General features: G+C 35.1%; 1 long non-coding RNA gene across 2 annotated transcripts; it reads left to right on the plus strand.

Annotated features, from left to right (window-relative positions):
* Nucleotides 1–5,262: 5,262 nt before the first annotated feature.
* LOC145671320 (uncharacterized) lies at nt 5,263–18,212 on the plus strand. 2 transcript variants are annotated; one of them, XR_014128505.1, is made up of 4 exons: nt 6,505–10,945; nt 13,696–13,872; nt 15,098–15,194; nt 18,090–18,212. It is a non-coding gene; the product is annotated as an uncharacterized LOC145671320 (long non-coding RNA). The 2 variants fall into 2 exon arrangements; XR_014128504.1 differs by lacking the exons at nt 15,098–15,194; nt 18,090–18,212 and adding an exon at nt 5,263–5,519 and having other exon boundaries at nt 10,719–10,945; nt 13,696–13,846.
* The last annotated feature ends 6,441 nt before the right edge of the window (nt 18,213–24,653 follow it).

Here is a 24,653-nt window from a genome sequence, read left to right on the forward strand (position 1 = left end):
AACACCGACAACGTTTGGAAGGTTGGAAGGTGATTCCTGACACCAAGATAAGACAAAAACTATAGACCTACCTGGGTACACTAATGCTTCCTTTCGGAGTTATGGGTTGCCGAAAACAGGAAAAAAATTAACTTTAAAGGTTCATAGCTCCAAAGCTATGGGACCTATCGTAGTCGGGTCAAGACTTCACTTAGGAACTAGTATGTGCCCTATCCAAATACCCATGTTTCAGAATCCTGCGGTACTGCCGCAACAATTTTTATAGAGGTAGTTGGTGAATACTTCAAATTATATGCCCGTAGCCTAACTCCCTCTATAAAAATTGTTGCTTGAGTACCTTAGGATTCTGAAACATGGATATTTTTCTTATCTCGGTGATATGACAGAAGTTGAAGAACAAAGGGTGTGCATCAAATTCTGTGTGGCATTGGGTAAAACGGGAAGTTAAACTTATGAAATGTTGAAACACGTTTTTGGTGATTCGTACATGAGCCGTAGCCGAAGATTTAAGTGGTTTGGACGTTTCAACAAAGACAGAACATCGACTGCTGATGATGAACGATCGGGTAGACCGTGCACGGCAACAGCCCCCTCAAAAGTGGAACAAGTGAGGGCGAGTGTGAACAAGAATCGTCGACGTACCATACACGATATCTGTGCAGACGTTGGAATTGGGTATGCAACTTGTCGGTGAATTCTCACTGAACAGTTGAGCATGCATCGCATTGCAGCGAAGTTCGTGCCGAGAGTGTTGACCCAGGTTCAAAAACACTGTCGAGTACAGATCTGTGAGGAATTGAAGGAAGCTGTGAAAAATGATACCACGCTCCTTGTCTACGTCATTACAGGCGATGAGAGCATCGTTTATGCTTATGGCCCAGAAACTAAACTGCAGTCTTCTCAATGGAAGAGTCCTGAGTCTCCAAGACCCAAAAAAGCACGCATGGAAAGAAGCAAATTGAAGACGATGCTCATTTGTTTCTTTGACCAAGAGGGGATCGTACACGGGGAATTTGTCCCACATGGTAGCACGGTCAATGTAGGCTTCTACTGTGATGTCCTAAGAAGGTTGCGTGAAAATGTTCATCGCAAAAGGCCACAGGAATGGCATAACGGTAAATTCATTCTCCACCACGACAATGTACCTGCACACCGGTCCTTTAAAGTGGCGCAGTATTTGGCTTAGAACAACATGACAGTGGTTCCCCATCCCCACACTCACCTGACCTGGCCCCCTGTGACTTTTCTTTTCCCCAAGCTGAAGCTTCGGATTAAGGGGCGAAGATTCGACGCCATTCCAGAAATTCAAGAAGAATCGCAGTGGGCACTTGACACTATTCCAAAAAAGGACTTCCAGAAATGCTTCCAAGCATGGCAGAAACGCTGGGTCCGCTGTATTAATGCAAAAGGGGAGTACTTTGAAGGTGATGGAGGAATTTAACTTCAAAGGTAAGAAACTTTCATTTTACACATTCAGTCCTGGAACTTTCGGATACACCCTTGTTTATAGATTTTGAAAAGGCGTTTGATAGAGTCAATTGCAAACGCTAGGCGAATATAATTTCTCTTCTCCCTTGATCAAGTTCTTTTCATCATATTTGAATAATCGTAAACAAACTGTTACGTATCTACAAAGAATATAGCTCAACTGATTGTATTGTATATTCTGGAATTTCCCTGGCCTCTAATCTAGGTTCGTTATTGTTCCTTTTATTCATTAACGATCTCCCTGATTATGTATTATTAAGTAACAAATTACTTTTTTCTGATGACCTCAAAATATACGGTAGGATAAAGACCACGCATGACTGTCTCAATTTACAACGTGACATGGAAAATATTACTAATTCGTGTTCTCTTAAAAACTTAATGTAAACATAAACAAATGTATCATTTTATGGATTACCAGAAACGAAAGTCATATAAAGTTTAATTACTCAATGAATCAGATCTTACTAAATAGATTAAATTCAAAGGTCTTGGAGTTACATTTGATATGAAACTGACATTTAATAACCATATAGAGAACATAGTTAATGAATCTCTCAAGATGTTAGGGTTCATAATTAGAACTGGAAAGGAATTTAACAATATTACCACACTAACAAAAATGTATTATTCCTATGTCCAAACAAAACTGGAATATACTGCTGTGCACTGGAACCCACTACAACAGCAATACCGACACCAACTGGAAGAGGTCCAATCTAAATTTATCAAATACTTGACGTACAAGAGAACTGCAATCTATCCATATTATGAAAATTATCTAACATTAATAGACAACTTCTGTATCCCTACACTTGAACAAAGGCGAAACGTGATAGATATGATTTTCTCCATAAAATAGTACAAAATGAGTTTAATTGAACGGACAGTGGCGTATTTAAGGGGGGAGCTTCCCGGCTTAAGCCCCCCCCCCGAAATATTATTTACTATAGTAAAATAAATGAAATATCTTGCAGAATTTTCACATTTCCAGGCAAAGCCCTCCCCGAAAGTTAGCAAAGCCCTTCCTCCCGAAGCAAAATCGTAAATACGCCACTGTGTACGGATCTCATATCAACACTAAATTTTCATGTCCCGACACTTAAAACTCGTCCTGATAGCTCTGGTCTGTTCTATTGCAAAAAAGCAAGGACCAACGTATTATTGAAATCACCAATCTGGAGAATATGATCTTATAACAAAATATGTATCGAACACAAAGAAATTGACATCTGTAATATGAACTCGATGTTTAAGAAAACTATTGTAAATGTATTATATGTAATACACCAACACTATAATTAGGCTTATGTCTGTTGTGTTGAGGGCGAATAAAGAAAGAAAGAACTGAATTGTATACATTTAAGAAAAATGAAATGAATATTTCCGTTTTACGTCCCACGATTATGCCGTGTAAGCTAAAGGATATGATGATGATGAGAATGAATAAAAAATAGTGTATTGAAGAAAGTGAGAAACAGAAGAATTCCGAGAAGACTCACGCACATGGTGTTTGTCACCACAAACCCCACTTCGCGCAAGGTGGAATCTAACCAAAGATCCCAAGCATCAGAGGTGAATGCTTAAGAAAAAGGAGCCACCTTTGTCCCTACTTCTTAAGAAATGCGTATGTATAATAGTTCAGGCTGTCGCAAAAATAGGGAAGTTATCAAATGTCTACTGTAACACAAGTATATGTTAACTTGCGAAGTCAAAGTTGATGCCTTAATGTCCTTCTACTATTTCTAACTCGTTTCTAATATCGCGCATCAGGCTTTCTATAGAGACAACATACTATAGAATAAAATTTATGCGCCCAGAAACAATGAATAAAGTAATGACTATAACACCATATACCCTATCACATTTGATTCATATTCCTAGGTAGCTCCTATTAGAACCTCGTCCTCTGCAGTGTGTACAAACCACGTCTTCCATGAAGAAAAATATAAATCTGGAATAAAATGCTGCTATTAACCACTGAAATTTATGTACAAAGCTCAATCTTCTGAGATATTTTCTCAGGTCACCATTTCTCTGAGATGGTAAAGTTTGGCTATATCCTATCATCAAGTCTTATATAGATTGCTTTTCTTTTCTATTTCTTCTGAGGAATGTTCTGCGTTTCCATTCTTCTGAAAACACTAAAAGCGAATATAGCATCTTCCTCCAGCACCTCCACAAGGCTAAAAATGTTCTGAATATTTTTTTTTGTTTAAGTGGTTATCACAGCCTTCTACGGTCTCTGACTGCTACAACTCCAACTTTCCGGAAGAAGATTTGTATTTTCCAGCCATTGCTGTGTAAAATAATCGTTCGAAGTCTCGACTTTTTGTCCGGTTGGGCAGTCCTCCATGATGATCAATTAATCATTAGAGATATATTCTACTGGTATTAGTGCCAGTGCTGCACACATCCGAATATGACGACGCACCTCCTCATTCTTAAGATAGTCACCGACTAGCCCTAGACTCTGCACTTTCCGCCAGATGCTCTGGTTGAAATGGGAATTGCATCCTGAAATCCCTGCATTTGGAAACATAAAACCTAATGCACTAATTGCTGCAGTTCCAAAATCCACCTTCAAAATTCTTGGATGATTTTGTTCACACCAAGTTTTCACAAATGAAAATATATGTCTGTAAGTGTTCTCTGTTTATCAGGGAATAAAGTGTACAAACTGGCACAACAGATGTATTGTCACGTGTATTTCCTAGATAAGCATGTATGGTATAGAGCTGTGAGAATTGCTTGGAGCAGCTGTTAAATGTACCATCCGTGAACCACTCATTTTTAGTCTTCAGAACTGACCTAAGACCCTCGAATCCAAAACAAAGTATTCGTTTCCCGCCATGAAGAAAGAAACACCATAATTGAAACGAAGAAGGTCACCGGGTAAGCAGATTTCGCTAGAAGTCCCTATAACTTGCTTAATGCCGAGAACTATCCTTCTAGCAGTGTTTAAAGAACATTTATTCCGGCTACATAGTGGAATGGTAGTCAGCAAATACAGTCCATGATTTACAGACATAGCTACTTCATCTTTGAAAATCATAGAGTGGTGTAAAGATTTTTTTCTTGTGCTCTCTCATTGCACCTTGTAAGTCGCGTTTTGACTTTACAATCTGCGAAGTCAAGCTCACACGCATGTTCTCAGGATGTTTCGTCTTCTGACTTCACTGTTCCTGAACACGTCTTCTTTTTTTCTTTCTTTCTTTTTTCTTTTTTCTATCTTTTCTTTTCTTTCTTCTTTCTTCTCTTTTTTTGGTATTTACACACAGTTGAAATAAAAGTAATATGTATCACTTTAATGCCGTAATGTAAAGAATTCATATTTAATTTAATGATGAAAACAATCGAGTAGCATTTTTCTGATTTTTATAAGACTTAGGAAAATTCATTCTTAAGGACATTTATGTGTATATTCTAAAACTTAAGAGCCTTTTTCATATACTTACCTTCTGAAATTCAATTTAAACGGATTAATAGGTCATTGCTTTATAAGTAATGAAAAACCCTCACAAAGAACTAGAGATGAATTCTAGAAAAGATTGAAATTACGTATTACTGAATTTATTAAACTGTTCATGTTATTACTATATGTGCACATATTAAATTTCGCACAGAAAATATGAATATGAACATGAATATAGGGTAAATGCATCTGTAGTCAACCGTTTCTCATATATCAGCCACGTCCCAGATAGCATGTAAGCTTAAATCAAGGGTCGCTTTCCCTTGATTTTGGCTTAGCAATGTACAGTTGATGCGACAAGCGACAATCAACGTTTATTTTAGCTTGTTTTTAACTTGAAAAGAAGCTTGAATGCGACAAGCGACAATCAACGTTTATTTTAGCTTGTTTTTAACTTGAAGAGAAGCTTGACTTTATCAACTTTCTACTAAGCCTATTTCAAGCTTGATTCAAAACGCTTGACGTTTGTCGATTGTTTAGAAAATGGAGCCATCTGTAGGATTGGTGCGTAGTCTTAGATATTTGGCGCTTGATTTCTTCCAAAAGGTAAACAAAGGTAAGCTCTGTGTATAAAATGTAATAGTAAGCCCTAATTTAGTTTTAGTTACAAAAAAAAATGGTGAGTTTTGTTTTAAACTGGCGCGCTGAGCGCTTTTAGGATAATTTTATACACTAGTGTTACTTCATTACTTTCGAAATATGGATGGAATTTTATGCTTATACTTTTTTTTTTAAGTATGTGTTCATCCGTATAATGTATACAATTTTTAGCCATTGGATTCTTTAATGTCAGTGGTGGCTCTTGACAATTAACATCAGCATGGGTGCCCGAAGGGGAGGGCAGGGTAGGACCCGGGCCCCCTTCTGGCTTACAAAAATGTATACGTAATATAGCAAATATAGCATCCATGGAGATGGGCTCCTCCCTAGAAAAAAATTTTTCGAGCGCCCCTGAACATCAGTCCAAAAATTAGAGGGTTAACTTCAGCAGACGGCTTTACCATATTAAAAATTTATAGGTGGAATAGTTAATAACATGTTAAGGCATTACTTTAACAGACGGCTCTACCATATTTATATCGATTTTGTGGTCATTTTTCACTAGATTTGAGATAATACTGTTACATATAGATAATTTTGGAACTTGGGGGCCAAAATCAGGTAAAATCACCGTGTTTACAGGAGAAATGAGTTGGTGTTACGTAACTGTAATTACGGTACTAACATAACTAACCAAACCTAACCTAAATCATCAAAAACACAGAGAATATAGGAAGAAAGTACGAATTCAGGTAAAATCACCATGTAAAAATTATTGAGGGTATTTTATGTATTTTTTCACTTTCCTCGTTTATGTGCATATCCTCCGTCGCTGACATGCCTGCTCTCTACGGTCGCAGCCCCTCGCTCCGCTCGGGACCCCCTGCTGCGCTCCTGCCCTGACTTGGTTAATGTCATTCGTGCTTTTTTGTGTGGCCACCTAGCACAAGTTGGTTCGTGATTTATGCAATAGCTCCTCATTTAGTGGATATTCTACAAAAAGAAACCGGAAAATGCAATGTGTGAACATTTGGTAGAACCGTCTGCTTGAGTAATGCCCAAGTATCTTAACCCAGCCTAAGCTAAACTAACCCAAACTAACTTAACCTACCTAAACAAAAAAAAAAAAAAAGAGTACAGAATATATAGCAAGAAAGTGCAAGATTTAAGCAAAATATTGCCCCTCCCCAGTTACATATCACTTTACGTAGCATAGCTGAGCGAGCGAAGGGGAATAGAAGCCCCGCACGGCTCATTTTTTTCCTACTTTTTAAGTTACACACGTTTGGCATTGCAACCATTGCAGACGGTTATTTTCCAAAGCTTCATATGTACTTATTGCCATCTAATTCCTTCCTTGCATTCATCTGCCTACCGCCTTGTCAATTAGATCCACCAAAACATACTTAATTTCCCATTTCGTAGGATTCTATATAACAGATACGATTTATTAAGTCTAAACACATTAAAATAAGTTATTTAATTAGGTAGAGCCATCTGCTAAAGTTAACCACATATTAATAGTGAAGGTAGTTAAATGATAATGTAAGTGTTTTAAACTCAATAAATTCTATGTGCAAATTAGTATACATGGGAAAGTAAGTATATTATGGTGGAGCTATTTGCCAGTGCGGAAGGCGGTTGAATACAAGCAAGGAACGAAATGCCAGTATTTGTATGTTAAGTTTTGGAAAATGACTGTCTACAATGGCTGCAATGCCAATCGTGTGTAACTTAAAAGATAAGGAAAAAATGAGTCCTACGGGGCTTCTAATCCCCTCCACTCGCTGAGCTGTTGTTCGTAAAGCGTTTGTAAAGTAGTGAAATCTAGTGCAAAACTCAGCAAAATCGATATAAATTTGGAGAGCCGTCTGCTAAAGTAATGAAAATTACGTTTTATCTCTACAATCGAGGAGAAAACTGCTTTGAATTAATACATTGCCTAAGCTTGCTTGTTTTAGCTTTCACCGATACACTACAAATTTTAACTGATGTGGCTTCCCCAAGAATCTGTACGGTTTATATTTAAATACAGCAAGCCTGGACATTTCACTCATATTAGAATACATCATGCCTATTTTCGTTCCTTATGTTCTTCCATATTTATTCGGAGGTTGGTGGCAAAATTGAAATAGTTTAAATGAAGAATATAAATGCTTATGTCCGACTTTATTTGGTAACAATTACTTATTCTAAGGTATACTTCATCAATCTTAGATTAAATGATATCACTCATTTCATCGCTTTACAATAAGTGCAAGGAAAGGTTCGATCAGGTATGGACTTTTGGGTTTAGGGTAAAAGAACGATGAATTTCGAAAAATTACTTATTAGATATTAACAATAACTCAAAATGGATTATTACGCGAAAATAAGTTGGCATATTAGTTTGAAGTTTGTAAGGTAAGAAGTCGAGGGTGTAAGTTTGAGGAAAACTAGGTTTTTCGTTGCTTACATTTTAATCTTCTTATCCTCTAAAAACAGTAACTTCTGTCTCTTGATTGAGTTTAGTGGTTTTGTTTACTTTTTTTCTACCAGCTGAAGTCTGAATCTAAAATCTCAGAAAAATATTTGCAATCTGAACGGATGTAATAAAGAAATAATGCTATTTTTCAGGATTGGCAAAAACCGTGTTCTTTTTTTTTTAAAAAAAACTTTTTTTTCACTTAAACCGGAATTTTTGCTTTAAACCAGGTTTCTTTTATTTAAATAGGTTTACCTTAGATTAAAATAGAGTAACCGTTGCGCCCTCTTTTTTTAAGAGTAAAGGTAATTTGAGGCTGATGATTCGATTGAACAAGGTCGCAACCTCGAGAAATGACCTCAACCCGCTCAAACTAGAGGTCATAGGTCAACTAATTCTGCAAACGATTTACCACTACATCATAAATTATTTAGCAGTCTACTCCTTCAGCATTGGTTAAGCTTGAATTTTCCTTGTCGGAGGCATGATCGTCCACAAGTTGAGTGGGGGTGGGATTCGTGAAAAATACTTTTTTAACTTGTCTCTTTAATTGTGATTTTATTTTATCAAGTTTGGAGTTCCCGCCGAACTGCCTCTAGTGTCTGTCACACTAGCGGACGGTCAACAAAACTTTTCCACAGAAGCTGATCAAGTGTCTAAATTTATAACATTGGAAAGTAGATCGACGAAACAGAGATTTCTGTTAGGTTTGACTGGTTTGTTAATAATAATAATAATAAAGGTTTTATTTAGAAAGATAGTATGAATGGTCCAGAACTATTAGTCACTTCTGGTATTGATTAGCAAATTAAATTAAGCCTATATTTCTGGCTTTGACTAAATTAGATCTTCTGTACTATGTAGTCTTTTAAAATTGTCCATTGATTTAATGTGTATAACTGTAGAGTGATTCCACTTTGCAGTTCTTTCCCTTTTGGTTCTTAAGTGGCTTCTAAAATATTCACAAGTATGCAAGATCACTGCAACGTATTTCTATCAGTTGACCTCCGTGGATGATGAGTCTGTGGATTTATCACCTTTGTTATCAAGGGATTCTGGTTTCGAGTTCAAATGAAGAACAATATCTCTCGAGTGCAAACTGAGTAGTGGTTCGGATCTCACTCTAAGCTGTAGGTCCCGTTCTTCATAACCCCGCTGTTATGTCCTTAACCATAGAAAGACGAAGGTTGGTCAAATTTACCCGCACTTTCTTTTTCTCTTTGCCCGAACAAATGAATTTTACAATGTTTGAATTTTTTTGTATTTTCTTCTGTAATCTAAACTTAAATTTAGTTTTATTAGAAAGCACATTATTGTGGTAATTTTTTTTTTTTTTAATAGCGCAGGTGACTAAATACATCTTTTTTAGCAACTTAGAAGTGTTAATAGAAGTACAGTTTTACTTTAAAAGGATCATTGTAAACTTATCTATTCTTTGAATGGATGACTAAATTAACATAATCTACTTTTATACATTGAGCAAACTTAATACTCTCAGGTTTAGTATAGTAACTTGTCTACACAGGCTAATGTATTTAAAGCTACTTCACGTCTGCTAACCAAATGCGGTAGTAGTCTGTACTGGGACTTATATTTGTAATATTTCCTATTAAAATAAAATTTCACAAGTCTTAAAATAATGTTACAACTCACATTAGTAGTAGCAGCCATTAAATAACTTTAAAATACATTAGTAGGGTTAAAATTGGAATTTACAACCGCGAGCACAATTGCCCCCTTAGTCTTTCACGTGACCAATTATAGTTTAGTCTTCCTAGGGTTAATGTTAAGATACACGGATGACTAATGATAGTGAATGATTATGAAGGAATTAGTGGCATGAGAACGGGAAAACCCTCACGAATATGATATTGTCCATCATAAACTCATGAGGCCGGAGATTGAATCAAAGATCCGTCGCACCAAAAGGCTACGTTCTACCTCTGAGCAATCAACCCTTTCCTTCCGCAGTGCTGATGAATGACGTCATACTCTAATGACCTGGTCATAATTCTCCAACGTAGTGGTCTTCTACACACGTCTTCCTAATTGTTCCTCACTTTCCCCCCCCCCAAGATTTCTGATTAAATGAACAGCGAAATCATATTAAAATAAAATCTTTGAGTTTTGTCCCACGGTTATGCGGGGCAGCCTAAAGGAGACGGTGATGATGAGAATGAATTAAATGATGGAGTGAAGAAAGTGGAGGGGAACGATAGAACCCTGAGAAAACCCACGCACACGGTGTTTGTCCACTACAAACGTACACTCATGTCCAAAATTATTGTCAAATGTCTATAAATATGTTGTTTTACGAATAAAATTTGATAACGAATTCGCCCTGTATTTCTTATAATGTTGGTATGTGCATAATCGGCAAAGACATGTATGTGGGAAATTTCATGTCAAAAGAGCAGTAAATAAGAATAATAAAACGAAAATAAAACTTTCTTGTCCATTTGTTTTACTCATTCGTCCATTTGTTTTACTCATTCTAATTTACGTGCTTATAATTCTTTCCCTATAAAATTTTCTACAAATATACATTTCTCGATTATACACATAGCATCGGTATTAAAAGTATCCTGCAGAATCATTATCAAATTATATTCTTACAAGAAGACAGTTATAGATATGCGACAATCATTTTGGACATGAATGTACATTTTATTGTTTCAATGATTTGTGAAATAGTATATTTTCTAGTTATATTAACACCTTCAAAACAATATTTCCTAAAATTTATTGCAGATATCAGAATGGTATTTGGCCAAATGCAATCTACTTTAGCTGACCTTAGTGAAAGAGTATCTTCCGTCGAGAAGAAAGTCGACACACTTCTAAGTAATGATGTGAGTGTGAAAGCAGAGTCCATAAACGAAGAATCCGAACTTCTTGGCCTTCTGCCTCTGCGAACGTTGGATGATTTTCAAACATTTGAGAGATAGCTTGAAGATCCTAACTTCGGAAAGAAATATGTAAGTGTCCTATCAAAACTGTACAAGTTATGAAGCAGGTTTCAAATCTTTGTTATATCTTTTAATTTACGTCTTTTTGGAACATCTCTTTTTTGACTAAATGTTAGCATCAACTCCATTTTGGCCAATTTAGCCATTATCATGTGCATTAGCTATGGACTATAATTTTGACAGTAGTGGATCGTAGTCTGTATAAGCACTGGTTGCAATGTTGCAATATCAAAGGTATGTAGGTACGCGCAAGTGTTCACCTCCCCCCAAAAATATTCAGGAAATATGAAGAGGAAAGTCTCTTAAGCTCTATTTATATATTATTGATTAAATTGTTTCTCTACTATTGATTTAATATATAAGCTATTTCCTTTTTTTCAAACAACCACTATCAATGTACGTTTATACACTATTTATATACAAAACCTCTACACTCATGTTATTGAACACGAGATAAATCGAATGTATAGTATGTGCTGTAAGCCATGAATGATGGCGTTAATCCGAAAAGAAGAAAAAAAAGCAAGAAAATTGCATGCACGCAGTTAAACAAAATTATTTAATTATATAATCTATGCATTATTTTAGAATGGAAGGTCTTTCTTCGATCTTTTGAGCTTCAAATTTTCCATGACCTTATTGAAATCTGAAATGCTGCTCGCCAAGTTTCTCTGAATAGAAGGCATCGCTACCGCAAATATTTTCTTATTTATTTCCTTTAGGGTCCAGAAACACCTCTCTCTTCCGACAATATGCATTTTGTTAGCATTTCTTTGTATAAATATATGGTACAAAAAGTCCATTTTCAGAAACCACGTATTTTTGTCTGTAAAGAAGCATGAAATCTAAGATGTTGTCCTTCGAAAATAAAAAAAAAAAAGTTTAACATTCCAGCAAATTAGGCTAAAGAAGACAGATGAGTATTCAAAGTGAATGATTTGATATTAATTTCTGCTCTCCACCGGAAATCGAACACAGAATCATGTGCACGAAAAACACAGAGCTAGGAATTAGACCAGTAGTAAGACATTTTCTTCTTCGAGACTCGATCGATCTCCCCCCCCCCCCAGAATAGTTTTTTTTAAAAATAAATCTTATCCCAAGAATTTTCACTTTTGTATTATAAATGTTAAATAAAATCTATTGACTTCGAACGACCGCCCCCCAAACTTTCAGCTTGGATTCGTTCTTGCTACCACCAGACTTATATTTGTTCTTTGCGAGTTTGTTTTGTGAATAACTTCTTTTTTCCAAGCGTCTGTATCTCCCTCACCCTATGAATCGAGTCAAGCGCTGCTAAGCGGAGGAATTTCTAACTATTACAGAAGCTGACCAGTTGCGGAAGAAAGGCAACCGCAAGAAAGCTATACGGGAAGATAGGAGCGATGCAAGAATAAATCCACTTCCCCATGTTAACAGATAGGAGCTTGCTGCCATATGCTCGATATTACTGCTTCCAGTCGCAACGTTCGCTGCCACCGGAAATGTAAATCTCTCTCTTTCTTTCCGTTTTTTAATTTACTTTTTTCAGAAATGCATCAATACTGTTTTTGCGCTCAAGAGCAAAGGTTTATTTTTTACTGATACACTACTTTAACACTTAAAAATATTTTTAGTATTAAAAAATATCCGGTTGCACAACCATGCAACATATAGTACCAGCCGCCGCTGAATTTTGGTCAACTTGCCATTCATACTTGCTAATATAGTCATTTAGGCGGCAATTAAATCTTTTGCAGTCAATTTTTTTAGAACATATGAAAAACCTTTAAAAAAAAGTAGTTTATCTTGGTATTTTTCTAATTCTTCTGTTTACAACAGCACTTACATTGTCACAGTAGATTAGATATCTTTTATCAGTCTCACCTATCCGTCACGGTAAATTGGGATTCCTGAATCTGGTTTCTCCATAGTCAGTTGTTTGATTAGTTTCTTGTGTATTTTTAGTTTGGGTTGGGTTTTTCTTGTTAAGATGCGTGCATGTGTATGTATATATTTTTGTGATAGATCAATAGTGTTATCAAGACATACCCAGCATTTGAAGTTGAAAATAATTAAAGAGATTTTATTACTTCTAGTCAATGAAGGAACAAATTATATTGTGAAACTGTTTGATTTGAGGATATCAAAAGATAAATAATATTAGAACATCTTTGTAAACTAGTAGACAAAAAGTACCAAACTTTTACTTTCTTTGTTTCTAAATTCTGTTACCTATAATTTAAGGTAAGTTGAACCATTTTTAGCTAGTTTCTGTGCGTCATTTAGCTATTTTCTGACACTACTTGTTGGCAGCACTGATTAACCCACTGTTTCTTGTTACTTTTGGAAGTGTATGTAATTTCCATATACATACACGCACACACACACACACACACACATATATATATATATATATATATATATATATATATATATATATATATATATATATAGTATTTTTTCTAACTCAAACGGACAATGGTCGTTTTAAATAACCGCAATTCCGATATAAAGCTGAAAGTTACCAAATAAATCCCAGGCAAACAGTTTTTGTTAGTCACTTAGCCCATTTGATACGGCCTTCCATGAAACTCAGAACTCCACGCCCGTTTTTTTCACACTTCACATTACGGTATTTAAAAATTAATGTAGTTTCATTCATGCTTCGTTATTTTTTTTCCACTGGTAGAAAAACATAACAATACGGACCCTTATATATATTGTTTTTCTTTTCGATTTCAGCATGCATTAGATCTAAATAATTTCCTTTTTTTCAGGTAAAAGTATTACTGTCATTTGGTGGTAAGGATTTAAAAGGTTTCGCTCACAATGCAATAAGAAGAACTTTGTGCGACAAGCTCGCAATGGAATTCTCCTACTCTGGCAGGAAACCAAGGATCATGAAGCAAAAAAGCACACCTTTGGGTCCACCCAAATGTGCAGAAAGATCCACAGTAAGTTGATTTGAAAAGTTGTACTGAAATATTTAACCATACAAAATTCCAGTTTGCTAATTACTAAGTCTTATTTCTCTCGTACTGGACGTGTGTTCTCATATTAGTATGTCCCAAGCAATCAGTAATTCTTCAGCATGAAGTAATTCTTCATGAATAAAATATGCTTTGAGTATTTTAGGATGCTTTTACTGTCAAGTAGTATAATATGTAAATGTGTTCACCCTTACTGGGTGAATATAAAATCTGTGTAGAATATATAGGAAATTCAATAACTAATCCAACACTCTATGTTGTAAACAAAGCTTTACTGGCAAAGTACACATTTAAACAAATCTTTGCTTGAAAAAGCATTCAAAAACAATTTGTAAGGTGTACGGAAAACCTAAAACCAAATAAAATTCCAAGGTAGGAATGATTCCAGGGCTAAATAAAGTCAATAGTGTCAACGAATTTAAATTGAAGTACAGTGTAGGAATCACTATGTGAAGTATAATTTTGCACCAGACTTTTCGTGTATACCTGTAAATTTGATACTGTCTACCACACGAATGTAACTTTGAAAGAATATAACTTTGTTGGGTTGGCAACACTGTTAGTCTGGTAGTATTACATAGTATGCCAAACTGTGTCCCCTGTCGATATTTTAAAGGTGCAAAATTTCAGAGCTCTTTGTCTAACACTAGAACGCAGTTAAAACACTAGAAGAATATAGCTTTCGAAGTTACCATAATTCCAGTATAAAAAGAGAAAAGTTGCAGGCTTTCAAGACGGCGAATAGTCAAACTTTCGTCTTTCTGTCGTCTTCGTCTTTCAATTTTTCGTGACAACGAAGTTAGCCAAAACCTAATGTTTTTTTTGTTTTTTTTTAGTGTTATTTAAGGTGACTTGAAACGTTGACTCAAAACCATATCACCACTAAGGGCACCGGAAGAAAGACTTGTTACACTTGTATAGAAAAATGTAACTTTTCCATTATATAATATACCAAAAGTGTGGTGAAAGATAACTTTCTATAGTACCCTTACATAAAAATCACAAAATAGGGGCTAGCTTAGGTGACTTGAAAAATAATATAGGAATTAGTTTCAGCTCTAGGTATCTACGTTTACAAACCATACCATAATTCCCTAAAGCTATTTAAGAGGGAAATTTATTTCAAATGACTTTTTTTTAAAGAATAAAAATCGCTAGTATTTGCTTGAAATTGTATCTTTCTTTTCAGCTGCTGTTCGTAAGATGTACACCGACGCAACAGAAGAAACGGTGAAGGAAGTATTGGGTCTTTGGCTGCAGCAGGCGAAGCCTAGACTACTGCGTAGGTAAGTATAGTTTTACCTATTTTCCATACAATCACGAGAGAGATCGGAAAGTTCTTACCATCACTAAATAAGCTAGGGATCTGCAACTTAGTGAAATGAGATAAAATGTTTACCGTGTATGTACTTATTATTTTATTATCCCTTATAATTTAGCAACTTGCCTGTTACTTTCCTCGGAGGGTGGAAATTTTAACTAAAATCGAGATTCATTACTATTTACATTTTTATTTTCTTGTCTTCTGGAAGAAAGTACCTCTGTTAGTTTAATTTTATTTTTTGATTACTCCTATCTGCTGATGATTTTTGTTTAAGACTAACGTTTATTCCTTGATTAATTTTGGTGTTGATTACTTCTTTTCTATACTGAAGGAAATTTCATTTTTTGAAAACTGCGATGTCACAGTAATAGAGAGATAGGCACTTTCTGTTATGTTTGCCTTCTAAAAACATTTCCTACCTGCTGCATGAAAAACAGAAAGCAACTAACCTCTTTTTGTCTTGACTAATTTTAGTGTTATTTTACATCTTTTTTATCTACCGAACGAACTCATCTCTTGAGAGAAAAACTACAATACCACCCTCTTTCTTGATTGATTAGAGTTAATTACTTCTTTTCTATATTAAATGAAAGCATCTTACATTCTGGAAAACTCTGCAATGCCATTGTAATAGACAAATATGCAATTGCAGAATCTTTCAGATGATAAGATTATTTCGTTTAGTATAGAAACAAGCAATAAAGCACTATAATTAATTAAGATACAGAATGGTATTGTAGTTTTTTTTTCCTTCTCAAAAGATAAGGTTTCATTCAGGAGATAGAAAAGAAGTAAAATAACATTAAAACTAATCAAGAAACAGTTTTTTTTCCTAGAAGATAAAGACTTCAGCAGTTAGAAAATTTTGTTAGAAGACAATAGTAAATGCACATTTCTCTCTTACAAAGACATTTCCGAGTTTCCCGGAAGATAAGACTTCATTCAGTATGAAAAAGAAATAATCAACACCAAAATTGAACAAGAAACAAAGGTTAATGTTTTATCCACAAGATAAAGACTTCATTCAGCAGTGGCAGTAATAAAAATAAATTTTAAAAAAAGTAAGAGTAGTTTTTTCCCCAAAGACAAAAAGATTTCAATAGGATGGAGCACGCCAAAGTATGAGTATGCGTAAACACTCGAACAACAAATTAACAGGAAAATAAATAGGGAGTCATAGGTCTTAAAATGCTGCATTCAGAATTTGACTGGATTGAAGTAAATGAAGTGATTTGCCTGCTTTGTGCCATGTACACTGGGAAATGTTTCTGCTTTCAAAGATGGGATATAAAGAACTAGGTCGATAGGTCGCAGGAGTATTTATTACTTCTCTATAATGAATTGTGAAACGACGCTAATGATTCCGACACGACGTTCCATGAATATGGGTCAAATAAACTTAGTGTTACAGTTACGGTAATGAGTCATCCCTTCTTCATTTGATATGTATGATGAAGTCAATATGCATGTCTTCCTATCAGTGATTCTTGTGTTTTGAAAGAATAAAACGTTGCAAAGATGTATTCCTCCGCTGTAAGGCTCAGGATTGAAATCCGTTTGTTTTACTGTCACAAATAAATCCAGAGAATTGTTGCTCAACACCTCCTTACGTATTAGTCACCAGTAACTTTTTTTTATATATTTTTAAAGAGAAATATTTCATTGAACCTCTAAGGTATGTTCCAAACTCGTTGCAAAATGGTACGAAGTTGTCCGTGTACACGGTGCCTATTTTAGTAAATTCTTACGCTTTTCCTGTAAATTGCGAACTACACTTTCCCATGCGTTCTGTTGTACATTACGCAGGATAACGCCTTGTAGGTCATCATCTATCATTTGTGTTGCTCCGTGAAGAATACAAGGTATAGAGGTTCACACACTTATAGCCTATCTTTCCTGTGAATCGTGAGATCAGATTGCATTTCATACAAGGCATGGAGAGAAAATTAAAGAAATAAGTAAATATTTGTTCTTCCATCCCTCAGTGATTTCTTATATCAGTGATCACTTCGTTTGTTTTTCGTAACGCCGTACTTATACAACAGTACCGAGTGAGTCAATATGACATTTTCTGGATTTATCTCAATTGATGCTCTCACAGAACAATGCACGTTTTCAGCTAGGAAAAAACTTCTACTGAAAATTTACTGGCACTAGAACATTGAAATAGGTAAAGTGAATAAATACCATGCAGTGGTACCAGTGATGAAACGGGTCACATACTTCGTGACTCGTGATCACGAAGTAGTCAGATCTCTGACCCTGTATGACCCAGACATATCCGTGCGATCCCGAGACGACTAAATATCAGACTATGGGAGAGTATGTTGTAATTGTAACAAACGCGATTCTTTCCTTTCAAGTGTTTCTTATGAGTGATCGTCAAAATATAATCGAATAAGGCTGTAAAACGTAAAATGTAGAATATAAGGGATTCCGCTGAACCGAAATAGTGTTTGCGTAATGTTTGTGTATAGTAGTGTTTAAAATTACTTTATTAATTTTCAGTATGGGAAGATGAATTATATTGTATTTGACAGTCAAGACACTTTGAATAAGAAGTGTCACAGTGCAAATCTAACATCTGAATAGGTGAGCTCGATTAGGGAATATTAATTCACTATAAAAATTCTACCGTAATGCTATAGAGATCATATTTGGAGTGCTTCCAAACCATGGATCACCAGATCTGAGAAACGAGTGCCAGACTCTGTTGCCTTGTGTGGCACTTACTTCAAAGAATAATAATGTATTTTAATGAAAGCGTATTTATAAGGTAAACAATATGAATGTTTTCTTTTAACTGTGCAATCAATTACATGTTTTTCAGTACGTATTTATGATCGTTATTTTGCAGAGAACGAAGAAATTCAAAACCTGTAGTGGAAGGTGACACCGTTGAAGTTGAGGAACCCAATTAAGGAAATAAGTTAGAAATAATACAAAAAATGTAAATAAGTTCAATAAATAACATTGTAATACAAGCTGATTGTTTTCATGAAACCTTATATCAGTTATTGCGTAGAAAGTAGGGATAATTTATTTCAATTATGTAGCAGCAGGATGCGAAATAATAACAGTTATGATCGGGGAGAGGAGGAGTGGATAAATAAGTAAAAAAAATGCACTGGAAAGTTTTGAAATGAAGATTTCATATATTGAACATCCAAAATTATTGAACTATGTAAGGTTAGGGATAATGCTTAACTACTAGGTTGTCCACTAACTGCACAGATTTACTGTAAATAGTTTGTATACTTCTGACAGTGTCAGTGTCACCATATCTCGCCAGTAAATTATTGAGGATGAATTTTCTTCCAAAATTTTGAAGTGTGGGAATGGCCATCCTCAGTATTTCGCACCCTGTGTAGCAGTGGTTCAAGGATTTAATTTATATTTCTTTCCTGAAATCTGATAATTCAAAAGTTTGCTTAGCCATTGACGTTTGTCTAGTGGTGTACGTCTTTGCTGCGCCTAGGGTCGTGGTTGATTCTCAGTGCAAGACCTTACAAACACTGAACGCATTACTGCGGATTCTACAGGTCAGTGTCTCATATAAAGCTTCGTGCTGGAACGGGACGCTCAACTTCAACATCAAACTGTGGTTAATGGTAAACTAATTGGATGCTGATCTGCAGTGGCGGCGATTGGAGGTTAAAAGTGGGGGGGGCAAGACATGATTTGAATATTTGTATATCAATCTTAGTTTTCCTGGTTGTTTCCAACACTTTGTTTCACGAAAGGTTATATAACTAATAGGATACTATATTTTTAAGTTAAAATACTGTATATCGTATTTCATATTTTATTAAGTAAATTGACAAAACCAACGCAAGTAGGTACTAAACTTTTACTCTGAAATAACGAAAATGTAAGAAGAGATTTGATTCGTGGTCATGAACATCTTAGAATTCTGTCTGGAAAATTGTGTAATCAGATTATTTAATAACAAATTTGAAAACCAAATAAATAGAAACAATAATATTAATCATAGTAATGAATAAGGAGTCTTGTTCTGTAGATGCTATGCTGAAACTGGGGATAATTGAATAACTTAATTTTTAGTTCCACACATGCTATTAAATGCATGTTATTACTCTTAGAAAATGAAAAACAGTAAATACTAAAGCATATGCTACGACACTTAAAGCAATATTTGCTTTTGCAGTTTCCCGAAACATGTTCCTTGCCACTAGGTGCAGTTTTCACTTTCTTGGAACACATCAAAAGACAACAATACTTAGAATCACTCTACACTCCAGCTATACAAAATAATCCTAAAACCTATAATTATGTTGAATTCACTAAATTTAATTGTATATACAGTTACACCCCTAAACACACACCACTTCACTCGTATATTACATTACAAAACAATGGAAAAGGTATAAGTTGTTTCTTATTACACTCTTTTTAATCAATATTCCTTACTTTAGAAAAAAGAGAAGACATTTTAGGAATTGTCAATTTTTGTGCAATTAAAGAATAACTTGTGAAATAGTTGTTTTTGCTAAATGTTCTTTCAATTAGTTTCAAAGCGGCTGACTAACATATCGAGCCCTTGTAAGAAGGAATATAGAAGCAAAACCTGCTAAATCCATTTTTGAATTTTGCCTGGGAACGAAGAAAAAGTGACGCCTTCATGTTTTCAGAATTGTTGAACAACTTTTTTTGTTTAATGGTTGATTTTACTCATTTGTATTAAGTAGGGGCCTCTAAACAAGAAAATTGTTAAACAATTCTGAAACCTAAGGACATCACTTCTTCGTTTCCTGACAAAACTGAAAATGGATTTAGCAGGTTTGGCTTCTATACCTGTAGATTGAAAGTATTCTCGAATTGTTGTGCTCCGATAGGTTAATTTTGTGGTTGTTTTCCGTCTCACTTAAAACGCAATTCCCGTAGCTTTCTTAACTTCACGGGAAGACAACCAATACGTACTCACGCAGCGACAAATGTTACATAGCACCATTTTTCTTATGAAATAGTAATACATACATAAACTTTATATTTCCAAATGAAACTACGATATATACATTAATGGGTTGCTTCAAAAAAGTGGGGGGCAACTGTCCCCCTTTGCCCCCCTAATCGCCACCCATGCTGATCTGCCAGGTCGCATAGTATATTCACCAAGGAACTCAGGAAAAGTGTTGCTTTCTATATTGAGATAAGATACTAATCTCAATAGATTGGAGTATGGGGTATATATTCAACACCAATGTTGTGTGAGACATGGATTTATAATTTAACATGATATCTCGATAATGTTACTCAACAGAAATAAACCTTGTGCTGCAAAGACGCATAATGGACGAAGGAAAGAAGCATAATAAAGATTGTGAAAGTATACATATTTTGCTTTCATTTTGACCGAACACAACTAATCTTTTTCAGAACATTGCTTATGTCGGTTTAACAGTTCTTTCGTCCTCGCCTTTACGTTATTTTTGCAGAATTGTTGTTTATATGAGCTTGATTTCATTTTGTATAAGGTTTGAAGTGAGGTCCAGTAGTGTCAATCTTGATACAGATTTATTTCTGCACGTGAGAAAATGATTCATCTGGTTGGCGTCATGTATAATGTTTGATGTGAAGGTTAGTATAATGTTCAGTGTGTAAGTTACATAAATGATGGTGTGTGTTCTTTTGCCATCTGATGGTGTTTGGATATTGCCACCACTTTATTGGCATTCTTTTAAAAACCATATTGCAGAAACCATAGCCTACTACTATGTTTACTATTAATAGTATGTATGGTATGGTTTCCCTTATATATATTTAAAAGAATGCCAATAAAGTGATGGCAATATCCAAACACCCTCAGATGACAAAAGAATACACACCATCATTTATGTAACTTACACATTGAACATTATACTAACCTACACATCAAACATTATACATATCGCCAAGCAGATGAATCATTTTCTCACGTGCAGAAATAAATTTGTATCAAGCTTTACTGAGAAGCTTGCAATAAACGAGACATATTAAGCATGTGCTAAACTTGAAGTGAACAGCTTGAAATAAGCTTGAGGTGACAAGCCTGTAGCAAGCATTATGTACCAAGTTTGGAATAGACTTGAGGTAACAAGCCTGTAGCAAGCATTATGTCCCAAGTTTGAAATAGACTTGAGGTAACAAGCCTGGAGCAAGCATTACGTACCAAGTTTGAAATAAACTTGAGGTAACAAGCCTGTAGCAAGCATTATGTCCCAAGTTTGAAATAGACTTGAGGTAACAAGCCTGGAGCAAGCATTATGTACCAAGTTTGAAATAAACTTGAGGCAACAAGCCTGTAGCAAGCATTATGTCCCAAGTTTGAAATAGACTTGAGGTAACAAGCCTGGAGCAAGCATTACGTACCAAGTTTGAAATAAACTTGAGGTAACCAGCCTATAGCATGCTTTATGTAACAAGTTTGAAATAAGCTTGAACTGACAAGCTTGAAACAATCTTGCAGTACAAGCCTACAATATGCTTGTCGCCTGTCAACTTCGTCGCTTGAATCAGCCTTGATATACGCTTACAGACTTGTCGTAACAAGCTTGGGACAAGCTTATATCCTTGTCACGACAAGCTTATATCATGCTTGTGGCAAGCTGTTTCTGCTATCTGGGGTAGCACCTTAAAAGCAACCCCAAACAAAAATCTAAAACATAGTTCCTAGGTTTGCTTTTGCTTTCTTTTTCTTTAGGGCGTCTATATGTGGAAAGTTAAGTTTGTCTTCTGTATTTGCCTTCTGTACTTTTAGAGTTTGTAGCCTCAGAAGTTTTGCTCCGATACGCCATTTTGTAAAATAAATTATGCCCGCCTTACATATGCGTTTCCTAATAATAATAATAATAATAATAATAATAATAATAATAATAATAATAATATACGCGTTATTTTATGGAAAACTAAAATTCCTATTATTAGATCTATTATTTTAACAATTGTTGTTTTCAATGCATGAACATATATAAAATATTAAAAATGTTATTATTAAAACAAAACTACATTTCCAAAGATCTTATTTCATGAATACCCATTTATTTCATTCAATTTATAGACACCATAGTTGAAAATATTTCCTGATAGCAACAGCAAGCAAATATACATAGAAAAGCTCCATAAAAACAAATGTAAACAGAAGTTCATTCTTCAAACTGATGAAATGGAGATAATATTTTGAGAATAAACTAAAACACTCCTAAAATTCCTTTAGAGTGAAATGTTTAATGAATACTCAAAACTATGGTTACAGAATAGAAGCAGTAACCGTGTTTGGGACCGTTTGTATAGTATGTATTCTGTTTATAAATATAATAGATTTGATTGTTATAATATAGTCATTTGGTTACCCTCTGCTTGAGTCGATTTTGTATAAATTTTCAGAATTGTGATATGAGAGAGAACAATACCGTGGCAAACAACACCAAAATCAACTCTTGGCAAATGACACCGTGGCAAACAACACGTAATTTTCCTCCCAATATATTATTTAACAAGGTTACGTTCTTTTCCTACGCTAATAGACTTGCAATAGGTTAAGTAAGATTCGTTCAACTTTCTCGTCAGTAAATACGATTTTCCCGGGAAACCTAGATTCAAACCCAAAGAGGAGTGTGCTTCGGATCCAGGAAGTCCACATCTCGTCACAGTTTTGGTACTGAAAATGAAACCTTAATTTTAAAAAAAGAAACAAAAAGAAAAGAAAGAAAGTAAAAGCCACACCATATTGGTGATTTTCATTGTGCTATGTATGTTAAAATATCAGAAGAATTTCTTAAATAGATTTTCAAACCTATCCAATATTTTGATGTGTTTATTAATGCTTGTTATAATAACGTGTTAGCGCCCAAGAAGGAAGGAAGTTCTTGAGAAAATTTAACGAGACTGTCTATGAAGTTTTAAATTATTGCATTTTCAACGCATCCATTTATTTAGGATATTATCTTGCACCGTAGTCAAGACATATGCGTATGTATCATCTAAGATACAATGGGTAGAAATAGTTACATTTTGTACTACAATTTTGTTCCATCAGGTTAATAGACCTACCATTGTATCGCGATGAATATCTTATTATTCGTGGGTTATTACAATCACCTCTGAGACCTTGGCCACCATTACATCCGCATATATAACTTGATATTTAATTAGTTATTATTGATTGTTGTTACCTTTAAAATAAATGTGAGAACACAGAATTTTCTGAAGAAAAAAAAAGAATAATTATGGCTGAATTACTTGCTGCTTCCACATCGGTGCAAATCAGTCTTCAACACTAAGAGGACGGGTAAGACCGTTCCCATATATATATTAAGCAATGTTCAAAATAGTTATGAATTTGAAAAACAATGCTGTGGAAGATCAGGGAAGCAGAATTGTCTTCAACATTGGGAGGCGGGCAGATTTGAGGCATTTTCGGGGGTAGTCCTGGCCCCAGCCTATACCACCGTAAAAATTTCTAGGTCTGGAGAATTTTATTGCTGGAATGAGATAAACAGTGATCAAATAAAAATAAAATCGTAGGTAGACATCTGTTATCCTGTACGTCGTCTCTTGGCAGTCATTTTTCAATATGGCGGCTGCTTAACACTTTCCACATTATCTCCGGAACCACTGACACTTCTTCAGTGATTTAAAAGTATAAACCTATCTTTTCGGGGTTGTAGAATCTGATGAAACTATTTCCAAATTAGTTTTAAATATTTTTGAGTATATTCGAACTATGTATGTTTCGTTACATACCACGGAAAGAGTATAAAATTAAGTAATAGAATTTCTTTTTATTATTTAAGAAAAGAGGTCAGAATTACTGGTACTTTTGCAACAAGTACTCCTCAATGTGTTCAACTTAGTCGTTAACACATGGAAGAGCAATTCGATAGCAGCAGATGCATAATTTTTCAATAAAACACGTCAGAGCGATTGACCAGTAGCAGTACGGCTGCAAGAATTAAAAGGTTACAAGAAAAGTTGCTGTAATTCGAATGACGACGTAAGTTATCGTATAAAAGCAAACAATGGAGAGATAATAGTGTATCACACTGGCTTGTACTCTGTTACAAGGCTTATACTCTGAAAAAAAGTACGATAGATGTAATTCGAAAATCGATTGAAACCGAAGCAACTGAAAGAGTTCTTGAGAAAGAGCGAGAATGTTCATTATTTCCATCATGCACAGCATCGCTTCGGTCAGAAAGACGGGAACGTTCTGAAATTTGTCGTGTGGTTTCACCGGGGCTTTTGCCGTGCATCATATGCGCAAACGTAGCAAGTAGAGAAAAAATAAAGAATTTGTGAGTCAATGCGTGCAAACTCTTTTCTAGCTGCAACTTGCCAATCCAAGACGAGATATTTTGTCGAGTTCCTGACCTGGATAGCAAGGATTGTATACGAGGGTTATTAGAAAGTGTGAGAGAGCAGT

The sequence above is a fragment of the Thermobia domestica genome, chromosome 15 (genome assembly GCF_964235325.1).
Source record: "Thermobia domestica chromosome 15, izTheDome1.hap1.1, whole genome shotgun sequence".
Lineage (NCBI taxonomy): Eukaryota > Metazoa > Arthropoda > Insecta > Zygentoma > Lepismatidae > Thermobia > Thermobia domestica.